The sequence below is a fragment of the Dermacentor albipictus genome, chromosome 6 (assembly GCF_038994185.2).
Source record: "Dermacentor albipictus isolate Rhodes 1998 colony chromosome 6, USDA_Dalb.pri_finalv2, whole genome shotgun sequence".
Classification (NCBI taxonomy): Eukaryota; Metazoa; Arthropoda; class Arachnida; order Ixodida; family Ixodidae; genus Dermacentor; species Dermacentor albipictus.
Genome location: NC_091826.1, coordinates 36535412 through 36554106, shown reverse-complemented (window position 1 = coordinate 36554106; position 18695 = coordinate 36535412). Strand labels below are relative to the sequence as shown.

The following is an 18695-nucleotide window of genomic DNA, read 5'->3' as shown; positions in this document are numbered from 1 at the left end:
GAATTCCTGTTGTCTTTTTCAACTGGGAATTTTTAAACTGAGTTATGTCTTCACAGTAGGTTATGTGTCAAAACGAAATTCCGTGCTACATATATGTAGTACACACTACAAAAGCTTGTCGCATAATTTCAGTGCACTTCTGTTGTCATCATTGGGTACATGTTGCGGCGATAGGTTTCTGCCGTACAACAACAGATCTCTGTAGTACAACAGAAGTTTGTCGCATTACTTCAGGGACACTTCTGTTATGACAATTTGGGGCCTGTTGCAGCGATAAGTTTCTGTCGTACACCAACAGTTCTCTGTAGTACAACAGAAGTTTGTCGCATTACTTCAGGAACACTTCTGTTGTGACAATTGGGGGCCTGTTGCCACGATAGGTTTCTGTAGTATTTCAACAGCTCTCTGTAGCACTACAGAATTTTCTTGAGTTACTTCAGGAACATTTCTGTTGAGACAACAGGGTGCCTGTTGTGCTGACAAATTTTTCTGTAGTACTACAAAAATCTGTTGTAGAGCTTCAGCTTTCTGTTGTAACAACAGACATACGACAGAGTGTACTTCTGTAGTCACAACAAGAAATGTCTGTTGTACATCAGAAAAGTATGTCGCTCCGTCAGGAATCTGTAGTTACTACAGAAAAATCCTGTTGTACAACAGAAATTTCTGTAGTTGCGACAGGAATTCCTGTTGTCTTTTTCAACTGGGTACGTCAAAGCTGGTTCAGTGTATATAACAGAGGTGAAAATCTTTGTCTCAGATGGTGCTAACTGCGTTTGGAATTCGCAGCTGAGACCAATTAGTAACAGTGACTGCCTTGTTTAGTCAGTTATGTTACTAACTATAACGTTACCGGCTGCCGTTGGTAGCAAACGATGTGTCGGTCGCAATGATGTAAAAGTAGGTAGTAATTACTACGACCTTTTTTAAACTTTACTTTGTCCCGTCTATCACGCTTCACTATAGTCAAATATGCATCACCAACTGACCCGAAATTCTACTCTTGTGAAGCTGATTCCGTGTTTCCCATCTAAGTCTTCTTTTCTTTAAAATCTATTATCAATACTACATAATTACAAGTACTGTAAACACACGATTTTTTCAGACGATAGTCCAGCAGTCAGAAAACTGAAACGTGAACCCACCATCAAGTTTACAAGCAACGCTACGCTATAGATTAACAAGATGAAACAAATGTGAAGATCAAAGATTCAAATACACCTGCATGAATAGAGAACATGTACACGAATACATAACTACACTTGACTACATATTTACACGTACATTGTAAACTCCGGAAATTTTCCGTGTTCCTCATATTTTCTAAAGAGATCTGCCGTTGCGAAAATTGAAGAGAAAGCTTGAGCAACACCTGTCACCGCGGCGCAGCGGCATCGAAGCCTGTTACCGAGCATGAGGTCTTGGGTTCGATTCCCGGCCTCTGTGTCCGCACTCCCAAGATGGCGGTATGCAAAAAAAAAAAAAAAAAAAAACGCTCGTCTGTGATCAGTGTTGGGCCCGCTTTAACGTGAGCGCTGAAAATTCGTATATAAAAACGGAGCAAATGGGCCGGACAGACGAAGCAACTGGACAGCTGTTGGACTCGCCACTCTTTCTAGGTGTCTCTCTGTTCCTGTCCCGTTTTCGTGCTCGGCCATCGGCACGAACCAACTACAAAAGCCCATCGGCCTGTTTTACTCGAAACCGTACAATCTACAATTAAGGGCGCTCTGGTGAAACCATCAATTTCCCGCTAGACTGAAGACCGTTCTCTCAGAACAGAGACTTCGCATAATGGCTGTGAACGGCGCAGCTGCAAAAAAAGGCAACGGGGTCGACTCTGTGGTTGTCAACGTCTGCAATAATGAGCGTGCCTCCCCGTCTCCGAAGTCGGCAGCACTGAATATTCAGGTTCTTCGAGGACCACAACGTGGACTAACTGCCCCGTCCTATCTCTTTGTGCTCGCCCAGCGTATAGCCTCGTGGCCAACTTGTCCCCATTCCTATAGTTAGAACCGTTCCTTCACTCATCCTTCCGTCTTTCTGCCTTGCTAATCTCTTCCTCGGGCTCGCGTCGCACCCCCGTAGACATCTTCTATAGACCAATGCAGAGAACGCCAACGAGGATTCTGCGCGTACAAAGGCCCCGTTGTTCAATTCGCCGGCCGAGAATGACGTACGGCTTCTGAAACGGCTAGCGACACGAGCCACACACGTACCGAGACAAGCCCTTCGGTCACTGGTATACACGTATCGCCGACCCGCTCTGGCTCAGCCGGAGACCCGACGCTGTGTACTGTACAGCTTCGGTCGACCGGCCGGAAAGGCCGCTCTCAGTAATTGCCTTCGAGAATATTTGCTTAGCGGCGCGCGCGTTTGAAATGCGCACCAGGCCAGGTCGGCACACTTTGTCGGGTGGTGGCGGTGGAGAGGGCGGGGGGGGGGGGGGTTGTAGAGGAGCAGGTGGGAAGGGGCTGTGGTGTAGTGCGCAACTTGCTGACCTTCAGAAACGCCGGCCAGCGGGCTGCGCGTAATGGTTATGGCGCCGAAACGGCCAAACGAGGCAATTACTTATCGCCGGTCGCTCTCCCGCGGGCCCGGCCGCGTGCACTAAAGAGATGCCCGCGTCGTGTAGGCGACTGGAGCATGGGAGTGTCTCGCCGTTTGGCTGTGTGTTCGCTCTGCGCCGTGGTAGCCTAGTTCGGTGCACCGGTACGGATCGCGAATGTCTACGGCGGGTTTCGTTCGTCCGGTGTAGCGTCGTTCGGCATACAGTGGCGTTGTTCAGTAGGGCCGCGGCAGAGAAAAAAACGGACTTCCGCGACCTAATTTTGCCTTTTTACACGGCCCTTGTGAACTTGAGAAAGTGACACCTGGCAGCGAGTGTAAAAAAAAAAAAAGTGCAATCGACGGCGATTAACGGGTGCTGGCAGTGTGTGTTGTCAGTAGAACGCGGGTGCGTGTTGCCAAATTCTGTCACGATATGTCGCTGGGCGAGTTCGCGCTTGCTAAATGGCTCGTTATGAGGCTCGAAGAAATCCCCACGTAGAGGAGAAATCGTAGTATGTTAGACGTTGGAGGTGTATCATGCTTTCTTGTTTTTCTCCGTTTTAAATGTGAGCGTTTCTTTCGTACCGTACAATATCTCGTCAAGTGCCATGAGTTCCCATAGGTTGCACCAGCAGCGGGAAAGCGAATCCGAAAATTTAAACGCCTGCGTAAATTGCAAAGCCGCGGTGCTGCGTAATGAACTCCCCACCGCAGGGCAGAGCACCAAGATGGTGACTCGATCAGGTGAGTTCGTCGAAGTCCGTGTTAATGTCTTTTTTTTTTCTTTAGCTCTCAAGACAAAAGTGTTACAACATGAACACAAAGTGCCCTTGTCCGAGTTCTGTCTTTCATAATCCTGTCTTCGTAGCTGCGCTCCAGAAAAAACTTCAGCTGGACAAAACGAGACACCCACCTCAGTAAGTGAGTGGTTCGCTCCGTGTCGTCGCTTGTAGTTCCCACTGCTGACACGTCCGGAACCTCCTCTTCCTGCTGATCTCCCACATAAACTAAACAGATGCAGCCTTCAGAAACTACAGACTATATTACAGAAGCGTTTCAGTGCCGTTGTCCCAAGCTGTTAACGCTGTCGTTGTCTATCCCCAACAACCAAACGCACAGTACTGTACAATCTACTCGTATGCGCAAACTCGTTATGCGAACGTGTTCGGTGTTTCGCGATCACGTCAATTTACGCTGCGCACAAAGCCGGAACACTATTCGTGCCACGCACCAACCGGACGGCGCCCACAAAATGAAACCATAAAATCAAATCGTCCGGCGAAGCTGATAACAAAGTCTTCCATGACAATCATCGGAGAGCACATACGCCACCAGAGGGCTCGCAAGTCCCCCAGAGACGCAAACATATCCGCAATAGACATTAGTAAGAGGCGACTGGAGGATTGGGGGAAGAAAAGTAGGGAAACGACAAAAGACGGAGACGTACAAAAGCACAGTTCCCAATAGGGGATCAGAAAATTTGGGCGTGGTAGTTCATAGCGTTTTTTTTTTCTTTTTTCATTGTTTAACCTAGGTCGAATATTAGGCAGTATAGTAGCAAGAGCTTGGTGGCGCAACCCACCGCCCCGTTCCGAAGTGGACGCTCATAACATCCATCCATCCATCCGACGCCTACAAAAGCGAGTGGGGGCGATTTAAACGAAATCATTGAAACTCGAACGTCGGGCATCCCGCAGCTTGTCTCAGTGCACGGAACAAGGCCTCACAGGACAGGTCCCGCGTGCGGGCCGCGGGGAATGGCATGCACGGGAGGCGTTGAAAGAACGGTCCTCGCAAATTGACCTGCAACCGTCGCGCGCCCCTGTGATCCGCCTGCGGGGGAAGCATATCGCACGCCCAACAGTCGGCGCCACTTCCGCACCATTGCGCAATCTTCTCACCGCCCTGCGCTCGAAGATCTGGGTCACCTGAAGTCTGGTCTGTACGCTTCCTGCTATGCGCGAAATGAGTTTGATTAGCAGGGAGGGGTGATCCACTTTGAAACGCCACCTGTCCGTTCCTAAGTGAATGAGAGAGCTGAAAACTGGGCACAGAGGGGGAGGGGCGGTGCGTTGTTTTTCTTACAGCTTTGCCCGCTGATTGCGTATAGAAATTGTGCTGAGAACGAGAAGGCAGCAGAATGCTTCGGTAGCAAAAGTTAATAGAATATGCTGGAAAAAGAAAAGGCTGTAGGATTGGGCTTGTGGGTAGAACACGGCCAAATGTTTTGATAGATCTCGCAAAAAAAAAAAGAAACAGAGGGGTCAATGCACTACGCCAGTATCTTATAAGGGTGGCGTTATAAAACAACAGAATAAATTTAGATGGTGCGCAAATAAAGTGGTATAACAGGTTGCCGCGTCCTGTAGAAACTATTACATCGATCATACTGGCCGATGCGTAATTGAACGACTGAAAGAACACAAATACAATTCAAACCGCACAAAAGAAGGATGACTTGCTGCCCGCTGTAGCACGTCTGGATACACTCTACGGTTCAGAGAGTATACAATCATTGTAACAACATAGATCGCGTACCACGTGAGATAATGGAAGATGAAAAATAAATTGCGTCCGAGATAATGCTTGCGGATGCCTCTTAAAGAGACAAGGAGATTAGATATCGCCAGCTATCACGGCGTTAGCAATATAGTGCAAGGGGGGTTTGATTTGACGGCGTTCCACTCATGGCTGTTGTGCATCTGTGTGACATGTGTATACTGTGTGTCCCAGCTAACGTAAACCAAGCTGTTCACAACAACAACAAAAAAGAAGAGATTAAGAAAAAAAAACTTGATGCAAGGTACAGTTATAAGACCTGTGGAGTTGGACTGTCAGAAGTCGGAAAATCGAGCATCGCATAGGTCTTAAAATAGTATCTTCCACCGTGCCTTTTTCTTTCTTTTTTGTCCTTTGTCTTGCATTGAACACCTTGGCCAACGTTAGCTGAGGCACGCTACATAGTTGAGCTTTCTGAAAAGAAAATAACGTGTTGCAAGTTCAGCGCTCCATTCACTCCTTCGTCCCCTCTGTATTTTGTTGCGCAGTTGGCGATCGCAACAGTTAAGTTTTGCGATCGCCTTTGTTGGGAGATTTAGGCTCACTCATACCGCAGTTGATTTCTAATTGCCGCGTTAGCCCAGTGAACATATGGCGTTGCGCTGTCGAGCTCGTGGTCGTGGATTCGACGCTGGCCGCGGTGGCCGCATTCCTTGTTGGCAGAGTGCAGAACGATGCTTGTGCGCAGTGCAATGGGTGCACATTAACGAACTCCGGGTGGTCAAAATTTATCCGAAGCGCCCCACTAAGGCGTGCCTCATGGCTTTCTGCTCGTAAAACTCCGTAACTGAAAGCTCAATTCTGTAGGGTACGTGAGCAAAAAAAAATGAAAAAAAAGACACCAAGTAACTAAATAGGATAAGCGATGAACTATAAGAAACGGATATAGCCCGTCACTAGCCTGTTACACGTGCATAGTTCGGCCAGTGAATCGGACAGTGACCATAATGTTGCTATTGCAAAAAAAATTCAAGGGGCACTTAGTTATCCCTACGCGGATGAATGCGAAAGCATTGCTGCCACGTCACCACAAGCGTGGCGACGTCCGGTGGCGCCACTGGCGCAGTCACGTGATTGAAGCCGCCATGTCAGCAGAGGCGCCGCAACGTGGCCGACGGGGTTCGTTACAAGGCGCGCACAACGCAAGGTCATGGGTTCACTTGCGTTAATTAACTTCGCCTTAAGCAACGCCGAAGGTCATCAGTCCGACTCCCACAAAGGTCGAGGGTTCGAGTGTCTTAATTTACTATATCTTAATTCAGTGTGTCTTAATTAAATTAGCTTTATGTACCACAAAAGCAAGGGCGTGGTTTAAACTCCACCTAAAGCTCGTAAGTTCGAGTGCCTTAATTATCTCTATCCTAATTAGCTTTCCTTAATTACCTACATCATCATGAACACCAAAGGTCGAGAGTTCGTAGCCTTTTTGTACCATCGTTTGGTCACGCCGACAACGCCGGATTTCCCCCTTCATGAGCTATATAACGCGTTCGCACTAACAATCCAAATTATTGTCGGAGAAAGCAACGCAACTAATTAAAGCATGCCGCCCTTTAGTCAAACAGAGATTGAATACATGCTAACATTTCAAGTTAAACAGTGCACAAAAGCGTTCAGTGGAATTGACTACAATACATATGGCGCGTGTGAGTTACACAATCTGTTGTACCAGCAATGGAAAACGAGCGCAGGTCGATATCTTCGGGCGAAATGGAACTCAAGTGGAGGCATTTGTTCGTAGCACCACGTACAACGTAAGTATTTCTGTGACTGGGCACAGTGTCTGTCGCAATATCAGCCAAGCAGGAGCAACTGTGTTTCTTTCCGCGTTCTCGAGTTTTCCGTGTCGGTCTTTAGTTAGCGTCGAAAATCTCGAGCGAGCAACCCGTCTGTGCTTGACTTTTAAACTAAAGCGAAGTTTGGGTGCATGGCCTCGTTCCGGTCTGTGTATAAATTCAAGATGGCCGTGGTGGGATACTTTCGAGGTTACGCGGCTAAACGCGCTGCTCCACGTTGTCGGTGAGGTGGTTCCTTGGAGCGTACATGTACATGTACAATTAGAGCGTACATGTGCAATTGAGCGTACATGTACATGTACAACTAGAGCGTACAATTAGAGCGTGCATGTAGAGCGTACATGTACAATTGAGCGTACATGTACATGTACAACTAGAGCGTACAATTAGAGCGTGCATTTAGAGCGTACATGTACAATGGAGCGTACATGTACATGTACATGCACAATTAGAGCGTACAATTAGAGTGTACATTTAGAGCTTACATCTACATGTACGTGTACATGTACGTGTACATGTGGAATTAGAGCGTACATGTACGATGGAGCGTACAATTAGAGCGTACAAATAGAGCGTACATTTAGAGCGTACAATTACATGTACATACGTACATGTAATTCTCTTTGCCTTTTTTGGTTTTATTCTTTATATGAATTTAAAAGAAAGATTGGCTCCTTTAGTGGAGCCGGTTATTCCTCCATGAAAGGAGAGAAAATTAAAAATCCGAAAAAAAATCTTCGAAGGCAGTCGAATATCACGAGCGCGTGCGAAGTTTCGCGCTGAAGTAAAATCAAGCACCTAAGAGGCGTCAAATTCAAATTCTAACTCAATTTTATTTTCATCTCACGGATGAGCCTGCACTCGGGAGAAAAGTGGCTCTTGTCATTCGAGGAGAACCCGAGCCTGCCTGGTACATGGAAATCAACGAGGACACAAGGGCGAGTTAATTGAAAATGACACTATGACACACACACACTTGCCGGAAACAACTGAAAGTACGTAAAGAGTCCGTAAACGAAAGTCACTGTTCTAGAAAAAAATATAATCGAACATATTTAGCGCCGAAGGCCAAGAAACATTATTTTAGAGAGTAATAAAAAGTTCATGGACATTTCCGTATGAGATCAGTAGACTCTTCATAGACAAATTCTATAGAATGACTAAGGACTTATGCCTTTACGCTTTGTATGTTATAAGTCTATACAGTGTCTATAGACAGATGCATACAAACTGCTCTATAGGCGGTCTAAATATTTATGACGTAAATCTTTTACAGATCATCGTCAAATAAATGTCTTTGTAACAACGTGTATAGAATATTTATAGACTGTTCACAGACATATTGCCTTACGCTTCCTGCCGACTATTGTTTATAGAATGCAATGGACCAATCTTGCAGAATAGCGCGTAGATGGTGTGCAAACTGTCTGAAAACACTTCGAAAGACATATGCGACACCACAAGGTGCTCCGCCATGCATTTCTTTATTGGCGACTTTTTGTCCGCGTTAAACTTGTTCCATTAGCGAGACAAACAGCCGGCACAAGGCCGTGGTCTAGAAACCACAGCTTTTCGTTAAGAATTCGCCTTCGATGCTTACATGCGCTGCAAAACCCGCAGGTAAGCTATGAACCCTGCAGGGAAGCACAGTCAGACACGGTCGATCAGCTATGGTTCTGCAAAAAAGAAAGAAAAATAAGGATGAAAACGAATGTTCCATCTGTCCCCTTACCTTCCGACAACGCAGCAGCACGGGCTGGTGCGACCTCACCCGTACACTTCCGAACAAATGGCATAATGGCGTTTCGGAGAGGACCACCAGCGGGGAAAGCCTGGCACCACCCTTTGATGGGAAAACCCATCTCAGAACCCCGGGTCGCCTCTTCCCCCTTTGCGTCCGAACAGGGCCGAGCTGTCCGACTCACTTTTCTGGCGCTCCGAGTTGACCATTAGTTCCTCATCGCCCAGCCATCTGTTAAGTTCCTAGTTACGTCATGAGGTATAGAACGACTGATTCTGTAGGGCGGTGGTGAACTTTCGACCCGGCAACATAGGGATCTCTTGACTATTCGAGATGATTTTCTTCGTGAGAAACCGGTATATATCTGATTTACTGAGAAGCGTTATCGGGGCCGATCCCCAGCATTAATCGTTACGTCGGGCCGTGTAGCTAGCTTAATTTTTTACCAACAAAGTAGGGACAGTGAACGCGTGTCGGTCCTGCGTAATAGGACACTAAATCACGGCGCGAAACCTGCACGAATAATACTGGCTCACGAGTATTTGCAAAGTGCACAAACCTCTTAGTAGGGAAGCACATTATATCAAGTGGATTCTTTGATATACTTGATTTTCCTCCATTTAACCATTCGGTATGTGCCGCTGGATGCGTTTCCATCGTCGGGCAATCCTCCAGAATGGGTGTATGTGCCACAGCGGCACAAGAGGCACATAATTCTTACGCGTGGCTGTGTACGTGTACGTGTACATCGTACGTGTACTTCTCCGTGCACTCACATGTGGTCATTGTTCCTGCGGGGGGCAAACCTCAACACTTAAAGACGCCTAGCACGTCATTTGAGCGGTGGGAGGTACAGCTGACCGGCGATACCCTGGCGGGACGAGAAGCTCTCGTCCAGCAAGTACGGCGGTCAGCCCTGGCCAGTAGAGTCCTGGGATGAGGACACCACCCACTCGACCTCAAGGGCGACGACCTCGATGGCCCAAATAAGTGTTTTCTCTTTCTCTCTCTCACTTCTACAAGCACCATTACTCGCCTACGTGTCCTGCTGTCGTCGCTGCGTAGACGTCTCACGCTGTGCATTTACATGACTGGGTGCCACTCTGCTTTCGTCCCATCGTTCTATTGTCCCGTTTCCCCTTTCCCCATTGCAGGGTAGCAAATGGTGGGCGTGCCCTGCCTTCACGCAAGCCCGCCCGTTTTGGCTGATTGCAATTCGAGCGCTTTTTTTTCTTTTTTTTTCATGGTACGTTGCACGGGAAAAGAAAGAGAAAAAAAAAAGAGAATAACTTACGGAATAGTCGACCGCTGCACTGATACACAGATCGGCAGATTATCTATAGATTATTGATCTACGAATTAACTAACGGATTATTTGATTGGCATAATGAATTGGTCGAATCAACCGCAGCCACGCATAAGTTATCAGAGGTGCGTAATGGCGCTTTGGGAATTGGATCTCCTGGCGGCGGATGAGTCCGTTGCGTCTCAAAACAGCGAGAGCATTCGCGCGGCGCTTCCCATGAAGCAACCCGCCGTGGTTGCTCAGTGGCTATGGTGTTAGGCTGCTGAGCACGAGGTCGCGGGATCGAATCCCGGCCACGGTGGCCGCATTTCGATGGGGGCGAAATGCGAAAACACCCGTGTGCTTAGATTTAGGTGCACGTTAAAGAACCCCAGGTGGTCGAAATTTCCGGAGTCCTCCACTACGGCGTGCCTCATAATCAGAAAGTGGTTTTGGCACGTAAAACCCCAAATATTATTATATTATCCCATGAAGCGACCACTTCCCGGGCGCCCGCCTATATAGACGAAAACGGGGCTCGGTGCTGACTATTGAAGGGCAAACAGAGAAGCTCCATTCGGGGGAAAGCAACAGCTATATTCTCGGCTTATCTATAGATAATTGGGCTATGCATTAACTAATATATTAACTGATTTATTAATCAGGGGAAATCAGACGACCAGCGATACGTAGCAGTTGCTACAAAGAAAACCCATACGGGTTCCTCGAAAGAAAAGCCTCGCAGTTGAAGAAAAATTCGTCCTGGTCCGGGACTTGGACCCGGGACCGCGTTTCCGGTGCTACCGGAAATGCGGTGGTCCTGGGTTCGACAACCACCCATTGCTACGAATAGGTGGTTGTCCGATTTCCCCTTATGAATTACTTCTCTCCACCTTGCGGGTTTCCGCAGAACTATTACGTCTAACTGATTTATAGATTAGATTGATTCAAGTCGTATGTTCCGAAGCTACAAGGCAGCTATCGTAGAAGCCTAACGGAACGTTCTGGATTATTTTTGACGGCGTGAAGTTTACCTTAACGGAAATTTAAGGTATCGTCACAGGAACGCTCTTTTTTTACATTCTGCCTCCGTAGCAGCGTTATTGATGAAACCGGAAGTCCTACACGCGACCTCGTATTGAGGACAAGATAAAACTACTGATTCTTACGGTGCGTGATACACGAAGAGCTGTAACATTGTTTGTCTTCGTTCCTTCCGCCATGCGTACAACATGCTCGCTATAGTAAGCTAACAACTATATTTGTTCATCTAAACTACGCACAATCATTGATATTTCCCTCTTCTAGCGGCTCCCGGGTTTCTTCTTCTTTTTTTCTTCCCCCCGAGTTCATCACCTCCACTGTGAGCATTGCAAGAAAAACACTTGTGATAGCAGTTCGTCATCATCAAGAAAGTCCAGTGAAATACCGTTGATTTATGGTTTTCTAGGGACCTTTCTTTATAAAAATAGAAAAGATGAGGGCAGAGCGCGTACATCTAAATGCCTTCAAGGCGACGCCAAAACAACGTGCCGAAACCATTAACGTACGCGTTGCGCCTCCCACTCATTTTCCGAAGCATGAACGGTCCGGCAAACATCGTTTATTTTAATCAACTGTTCGCTTCGAGTTCGCGAAGCTCCAGCGTAATTGATATAAATTTATCGTGCTGCCAGGCGCTCTCTCTGCAAGGTCCTCCTTGACTTTCTATTTTCCTAGAGTTCTTTTCTTATTGATCGGGCTCGATCCATGAACTTGCACATAATTAACCAGTTCATCCGAACTTGAGCTTCGTACGCTGGTTGCATTGAAGCGCCCAAAATATTTTGACATTATCTCCCCGCTTCCGAAAAACATGAGCACTGAAAACAGTGGTAGACGCAAAGCTAGGGCGGCGGCACTCTGACAATGCTACAAAAACCAACCCACCATATAGGTGGATGCTGCTCGCACCAGTGATGGTCGACACACCATAGCCGTCACTAATGGCGACGGACACACCATCATCTGTGCGACGGTAAACACATCTTCCATTGTGGAGGCGGAAGAGGCCGCCATCGCCATGGGCACCTCCATCCAGGGCACCAAGATTATTATATCCGACTCGAAAACAGCAATTCATAACTACACCGCGGGTTTCATTTCCCCTCGAGCATTCAGAATCATCAGCAAAGGACTCAATCGATTGAAGTTGGTGTGGGTACCCGTCCTGCGCGCAACCCTGGCAATGAGGCCGCCCACCTAGCCGCCCGTCAGCAAGTAACGGGGAGGTGGGCTTGCCCGACGGGGTTGACCGACATGAAGGTATCCACACTTTTAACGAAATGACCATTTATTACCGCGAATCGAGGCGAATATATCCATCCCCGCACGAGGCATTGACAAGAATACAGGCCGCTAACCTCAGGAGAGCACATACTAGGTTTGTACTTAGTCCGAAAAGACTAGCTGCAATGACCGGTGGTGAATATCCACCAAACGGCGAACATTGTAACTGCCCCCTGGCGGACCAAGATCACACCTTGTGGAGAAGCCAAAAGAACCCTCCCCCGAGAAAACTCTTTAGGCGAGCTCCTTCACACGAAGAGTGGGAGATGAAGACGAAAACAACCCGAAACACCAGATACGGTTGGCGGAATGGGCTGGATAGCGTGGCGGCGAAGCAGACGCCACGCTAGCCCACACCGCTGGGAAAGAAAACTCCACTCAACCTTGACAATAAGAGTTTTTTCTATCTCTTCGACTTCGATCCTGACACGTATCGATGCCACATTACCTGCCACAGTGCTCCTGTAGATATGGCGCTGTGCTATTGAGCCCGAAGTCGTACCTTCGATTCCCGTACGCGCGCTCGGATGACGATGCAAACTGCGAGCTCTGCTGGTTCGCCCAGATTCCTCTCCCAGCTTTTCAAACAACTCTGACTTACCTTTAGGGGCGAATCACGCTGGTTTGTGGATCTGCCATGTGAAACCCCACCAGGTGCCAACTGAATGTCTGATGCGTTTGCGGACCCAGTTGTATGAACTCATTGCGTTCATAAAGTGACCTGTCGGTGATTCGTGGGAACCGGCTCATGCGTGCAGACACGTCTGGTAAGATTGATGAAAATGGCATACTATAATCTATACACCCAGGGCACGCGAAATTCATTGGCAGACTGACTCCACCTTGTGTCTGTGTGATGCGCCCTGTCATCATCTCGTCAATGCGTTTTTTTTTCCAGCTGGAAGGACACATACAGAAGATGACGAATAAGAAGAAGCACTCCAGCATGAAGGGCGTGCCATGGTTTCCGGCTCGGCAGACAGCTTTCAGAGCTATACAGGGTGAGAGTGGTTGACAGCTATTTTCTATTGCCGAACGCGAAAAAAATGTTTAACTGAACAACGATATCCAAGGAGGTGCTAAAACGATATTGAGAGTGCAAAGTCATCTCTGCCAAACAATTCGGGATGGCGTTGCGTATTTGGCAAGGCCACTTTGCGCCTTACTAAAGAAATATTCATCCTAGGTTATGCTTGACATCTTAGAGACGCGCAGCTGTTCCTGCAAGCGCTCGCACGCAACTGACATTGCGCTCATCAAAGCTAGCTTTCCCACAAAAACAGGCTTTGTGCGGAAAAGTCCGTTTTCCGAATTTTGCTCATATTATGGGCTGGTGGACGTATGTGCATCTTGTGTGCGCGTTTGCGTGCGCATGCGCGCGTGTCTGCGTGGTGTTTGTATTTGCGAACGTATGACTAGTAAGTACTCCTAACAGGCATTAAATTTATGTGCTAAACATAAAGACCTGGTTTATTTTTAGCGTCCACAGAACATTACAATGGTAAAAATAGATACATAAGTGAGGTTAGGTTAACACCACTCAACAAAAACTGGCGCAACGAATCAGCTCCGATGAGGGGAGGATAAGAAGCCGCGGGCCCTTTCGAAGCCAAGAGGACCAATTTTGCAGAGATGCTCGTTATTTTGATCAAACCCACGAAACCAAATTAACTCTCTGTCATTACAACGCTGACTTCGCGCACGCCACACCAGCCGCGCACGCAAGACACTAGCGCCAGATTTCCCCCCTAGCGTTCAGCGTACGAAGCTTTGCCGTGGTCGCTAGCGCTACGCTTGCAGGGCAGACGGGACGGCAATCGCGATTCCCGAAACAGCACGAGGACGATATCTCTGGCGATCTCTCCTCCGGCGGCGAGACCCGGGGATGCCGGGCGAATTTCCCGTTTTAGAATAGCGCGGGCTTGCGCGGCCCGGGGAGCGCGGCGAGGCGGGAGGGCGCTCAGAGGCAAGGCGCCATTACGTTCTCGTTACTGGTAAAGCAGGATAGCCGGCGGGAATCTCACGCCCTGTTGCCACCGTGCCTGCGGGTCCCCGCTCTTATCGCGAAGAGGAATCTTCAAACTGCTCGACACCGTCGTTGGCTCGCAAGCCAGCCGTGATGGCGGGGTGCACTTTGCAGCGGAAGGGTTGATCCGGGGCCCAGAGATACGACGGGGGCGCTGTCCGGTTCGTCACGGTCGCTAACGGAGCTGTCGGCACCGGAAGCTGACTGCGCAACATGCGTTGGGCGCCCGGTTCCTCCGTATATGTGTATTTGTATATGTTTATGTATCTATGCAATGTTACTTATTTATTAGTCCTGTTAGTTTAGTGTTACCTTTCTGTATATTTTGTCCGTTTTTCTAGCCCTTGAGATAACGTCCTTCTCTTTCTCTCATCCCGTCCTTATCCTTGGGTTAGTTCAGCTGTCGGCCGGGTGGTGGTACGTTTGCGAAGCCTGCGGCTTATCCTCATCGGTCTTTTATTTTGTAAGTAATAAGAGAATAATAAACGAATAAGCAAAGAAATAGCGGCGCAGCAGTACTCTGAAGCCTAGAGTATGTTTGTGTGTGCGATACGAGAAGCTCAAGTGCGTGTTTGCGGCGAGAGGGTGATGGAGGCGGTGAATGGAAGGCGAGAGTGCAGCGATCAGAAAATATCGAATCGGCAAATACCGTGAATCCTAATAATACAGCAAGAATTTTGCGGAGAGCAACTGTCCCTGCACCGCAATCGGCGCCGGTGTTGCCTGCATTCTGTCCGGGCCCTGACACCTGCTCGCGTTGGGTGCAGCCATAATTGAACAAAGTGTACAAAATGTGATGCGCATTGTTAATTTTCGTTGCCATTTAATTACTTTTGGATTTTAAGAGCACCGCCTGCGACAGCTGCACAGTGTACGGGGTTAATTTGTTTGTGCTCCTCTCTCTCTCTCTCTCTCTCTCTCTCTATGTATTTCTTTGTAACTAAGGTGTTTCTGTGTTTCACGCATATTGTAGTTTCTTAGTTCAGCGATGCCGCCTTGATTGTTTATATCGCATGCCCAATTGCAGTACGGTACACATTAAAATATAAATGTGGATCCCACGCTCTGTGGGAATAGGAAAAAATGATCCTGCACTACCACCGACTGGGTAATTCTGTGTTGATAATATGCACTGGTTCTGGAGCCTTTTGAGAAATGGCGATGATTATGACGGCGATGCAATGAAGGGCATTTCTTTTCTAGATTATACGCCGCCAATCGACGAATCAATCGATCAGCCAGTCAAACAGCCAGCCAGCCCACCAACGCAGTATAGTTAGTCAGTGGGTGACGTTGTTCGTTACTTAGTAATATGCTTAGTTCGTGAGCCGGTTGGTCCCAGCTACAAATGGCGGGGGACATACACGATCAAAGCAGCCATAGACAACTTGAGAGCCGCCTGAAGGCAAAGAAGGCGGTTGCTTTCACCTAACCAAATTCGCGACTAATTATGAACGTAACAACATTTTCAAACGTAACTGTAGTACAAAACGGAGGCCAGAACACACGAAATGTGAGGGGAAAAAAACGTAATAGGAAGGAAGGGGTCGCGGGGCAATGTAATACGATCAATACATACGCTTGCGAAATCTGATGTCGTAAAAGAAGTTTACAACCCAAACACAAAAGCACGGTAACAATGTGAGTGATACAATTCATAGAGTTACAAAGTCCAAACGCAAGCTTCTCAGTCCTACACTGTTTACCGCTACGAATAAGCGTTCATTGCTGCCTACGGAGTTTGCATCTCCATTCCATCTTGTATATCCTCTCCGCTCTCTAGACATCACGCTTCATCAGTACCGCCGCAAGGTTACAAACAACAAAGCGAAAGAAACAAACGCAAAAGTGTAACAGCGCATCTAACATAGGCTCTCGCTTCCTCCGTTCCCCGAGAACAACTCCGCCCGCTTCCGGAATAAGCCGCGCCGCCTGCATAACGCGCTGTCAGAGACAACGTTCCCTCGGGAAACAAAGAAGTCGTTTGTTGCCTTTTTCTCGATCACTCTGTTGTCACTCCTCGATCGCGAACGCGTCCGCGGTGTTCACCGAAACCGCAACAAAAACACGCTCTGCCCCGCCAAACTCCCTCGACTCGCTGTGTCACGTGGTGCGGCGAGCTCCTCGAGCTTACGTGCAGGAGCTCGTGGTATGCGTGTATACAGAGTCGATTTACAAACTTCGCATGCCGCCTTCGTGACGGCAACGACGTCCCGCGAGAGTTTCGCGAGAAACGCCACGGGACGGCGCTGCTGCTCGTTCATCACGGTAATCAATCGATTTACGCGAAGTCCATGGTCTCGCCACCGAAAACTCTCTTCGCGGAACGGAGCAGCGATGGACGCGCGTAGGAAGGGCGACGAAATGTTGTAATTGTTGTAATTATTATGTTGCAATTATTACCCTAACACCATTGGTATTTGACAGACTATCTCGCTAGCCCTTGTTACTCATAAATTTACTGCTATGTGTTATTGTGTAATTAATGCCTACCATTTCGTTCACCTTTGTAAATTGTCTACCTTTTTGATGACCTCTTGCTTTTTCGTAACATTATTACAATATACTACGTTAGTTTCCTGCGTACTACATTGTTTGCCTTTGCTAACTGCCTGTCTATTACGCGTAATCTTGATATTGTGCTAATTATTATTGTTACATTGTAAGATCACTATGTAAATGCCCTTCCTTATGGGATCGGCAGTATAAATAAATAAAATCGAAGAGTAGGCAGGGTCATGAAAGCGGTCCGTCAGCAAAAATACACTGATGGTCTTTGTGTAACGGGTACAAAAATGAAAATAAATTCCGCGGTTTCACTGGCCAGAAGCACGGTGCGACTGTGATACACGCCGTAGATGGGGGGGGGGGTTCGGACTGCGGGTTAAGTTTGACTGCCTGGGGTTGTTGCGCGTGCACTTCATTCGAAGTACACGAGCGATTTTGCATTTTCGTCCCATAGAAATGCCGACGCCGCGGCCGGAATCGAACCGGTGACCTCGTGCCCTGAAGCGCCACGCCAACGCCACTGAGCTACCGCGATGCATGTTCGAGTAAAGCTAGCTGGTGCTGCATTGCACGTGATGTGTTGAGAAAGCAGGGGGCACGTCCGGGCGCGTAGTACAATGCCAACTATAGTGCATCGAATTCTGTTCTTTTGGAGCTTCGTTCCTCGCTTGTCGACTGCAGAAGTGCGTCTGCTGGAAATGTGTTGACTGCGGAAGTGTGGAAACGCAGGCTAGTTGGGTGTGGCATTGTCAGGGATGAAATAGCGCAAAAATAAAAGGCGGGACGCCACGATTGCTAACTTGCAACTGAACACGCATTGTGAAACTTTGGCTTTGTCAAACCATAACGCATGCTTTGCATCAAGCGCTCTCGAACAGACTTTTTTTTTAATGTAACATAGGAGAAGTTAGTATTGTAGCGGACATCAGCATCAGCAGACATCTGCAGTTGCAAGTTTGCGCTCGTATAGTTTTGTATTGCCGTCCATCTGTTATTTTGCGCCGCAGAATCACCCTTGAAAACTGTAACAACTGCCTTTAAGTCAATCCAAGCGTTCTCATCTCGCTTGCCACTTGCGCTGTCTGGCGCGTGATACGTGTTCGCTGTCTTTCTGCATTCGAAACGGCGGCTGCCGGGTCATGTGCTTCTACCGTGCGTCCCAGCTAACGTTAGCGAAACTGTTAAAAAAAAATCATGCAAAATACAATGATAAAACCTATGGTATCCGTTTGTTAGAGGTCTGATGACTGAATATCGCAGGTCTTGATATCCTATGTTGCATCGTGATTTCGTAATTTGTTTCTTTTTTTTTCTTTTTTTGCGTTGAAGCAGCTTGGTTAACGTTAGCTGGGACACCCTATACACTGTGTGGCGGATTCGTGCCTTTGTTTGGTCCCGAAAGACGGGTGCGCAAAGTTTTGAAAAGTGGCCCCATGTCCTTGTTTTCCGTGTCATCTACATGCCCTGTTCGCGTCACACATCACGCGATCAGTGCGTGACATTGCGGGCTTCGTCGGGCGCGCGTTCTATGTGGTAAGCCAGAAATAAAAGGTACTTCAACATGTTCTCTTTCTACGTTTATTTTTGCTGGGCACCTTGTGATACCCCAAACTCATACATTCGCTGACATATAGTTGTGAGATTTTCGGTCGCAAATGATTTGAACGCTGCCTACGCCGGCGTCACGTAGCCGGCCTTGGGCCCTAACCTCGACATGGGCTTCACGAAGGCCCACTCGCGCTGTTGCGTCCGACGTACGGATACTTACGAAATTTCGTGAGAATAAGCCAGTTGTTCCGAGCACCAAGACTAGCTTAGTTATGTACCCGCCGTGGTTGCTCAGTGGTTATGGTGTTGGGCTGCTGAGCACGAGGTCGCGGGATCGAATCCCGGCCACGGCGG

The 18695-nt window shown here is 48.0% G+C and overlaps 1 long non-coding RNA gene across 1 annotated transcript in view; it reads left to right on the top strand.

Annotated features, from left to right (window-relative positions):
• The window catches only part of LOC139046849 (uncharacterized), a 60395-nt gene that overhangs the window by 23363 nt on the left and 18337 nt on the right, over positions 1-18695 (top strand). The window contains exon 2 of the long non-coding RNA XR_011506946.1: positions 13158-13260. This is a non-coding gene — a long non-coding RNA (uncharacterized lncRNA). The remainder of the gene's footprint in view (positions 1-13157; positions 13261-18695) is intronic.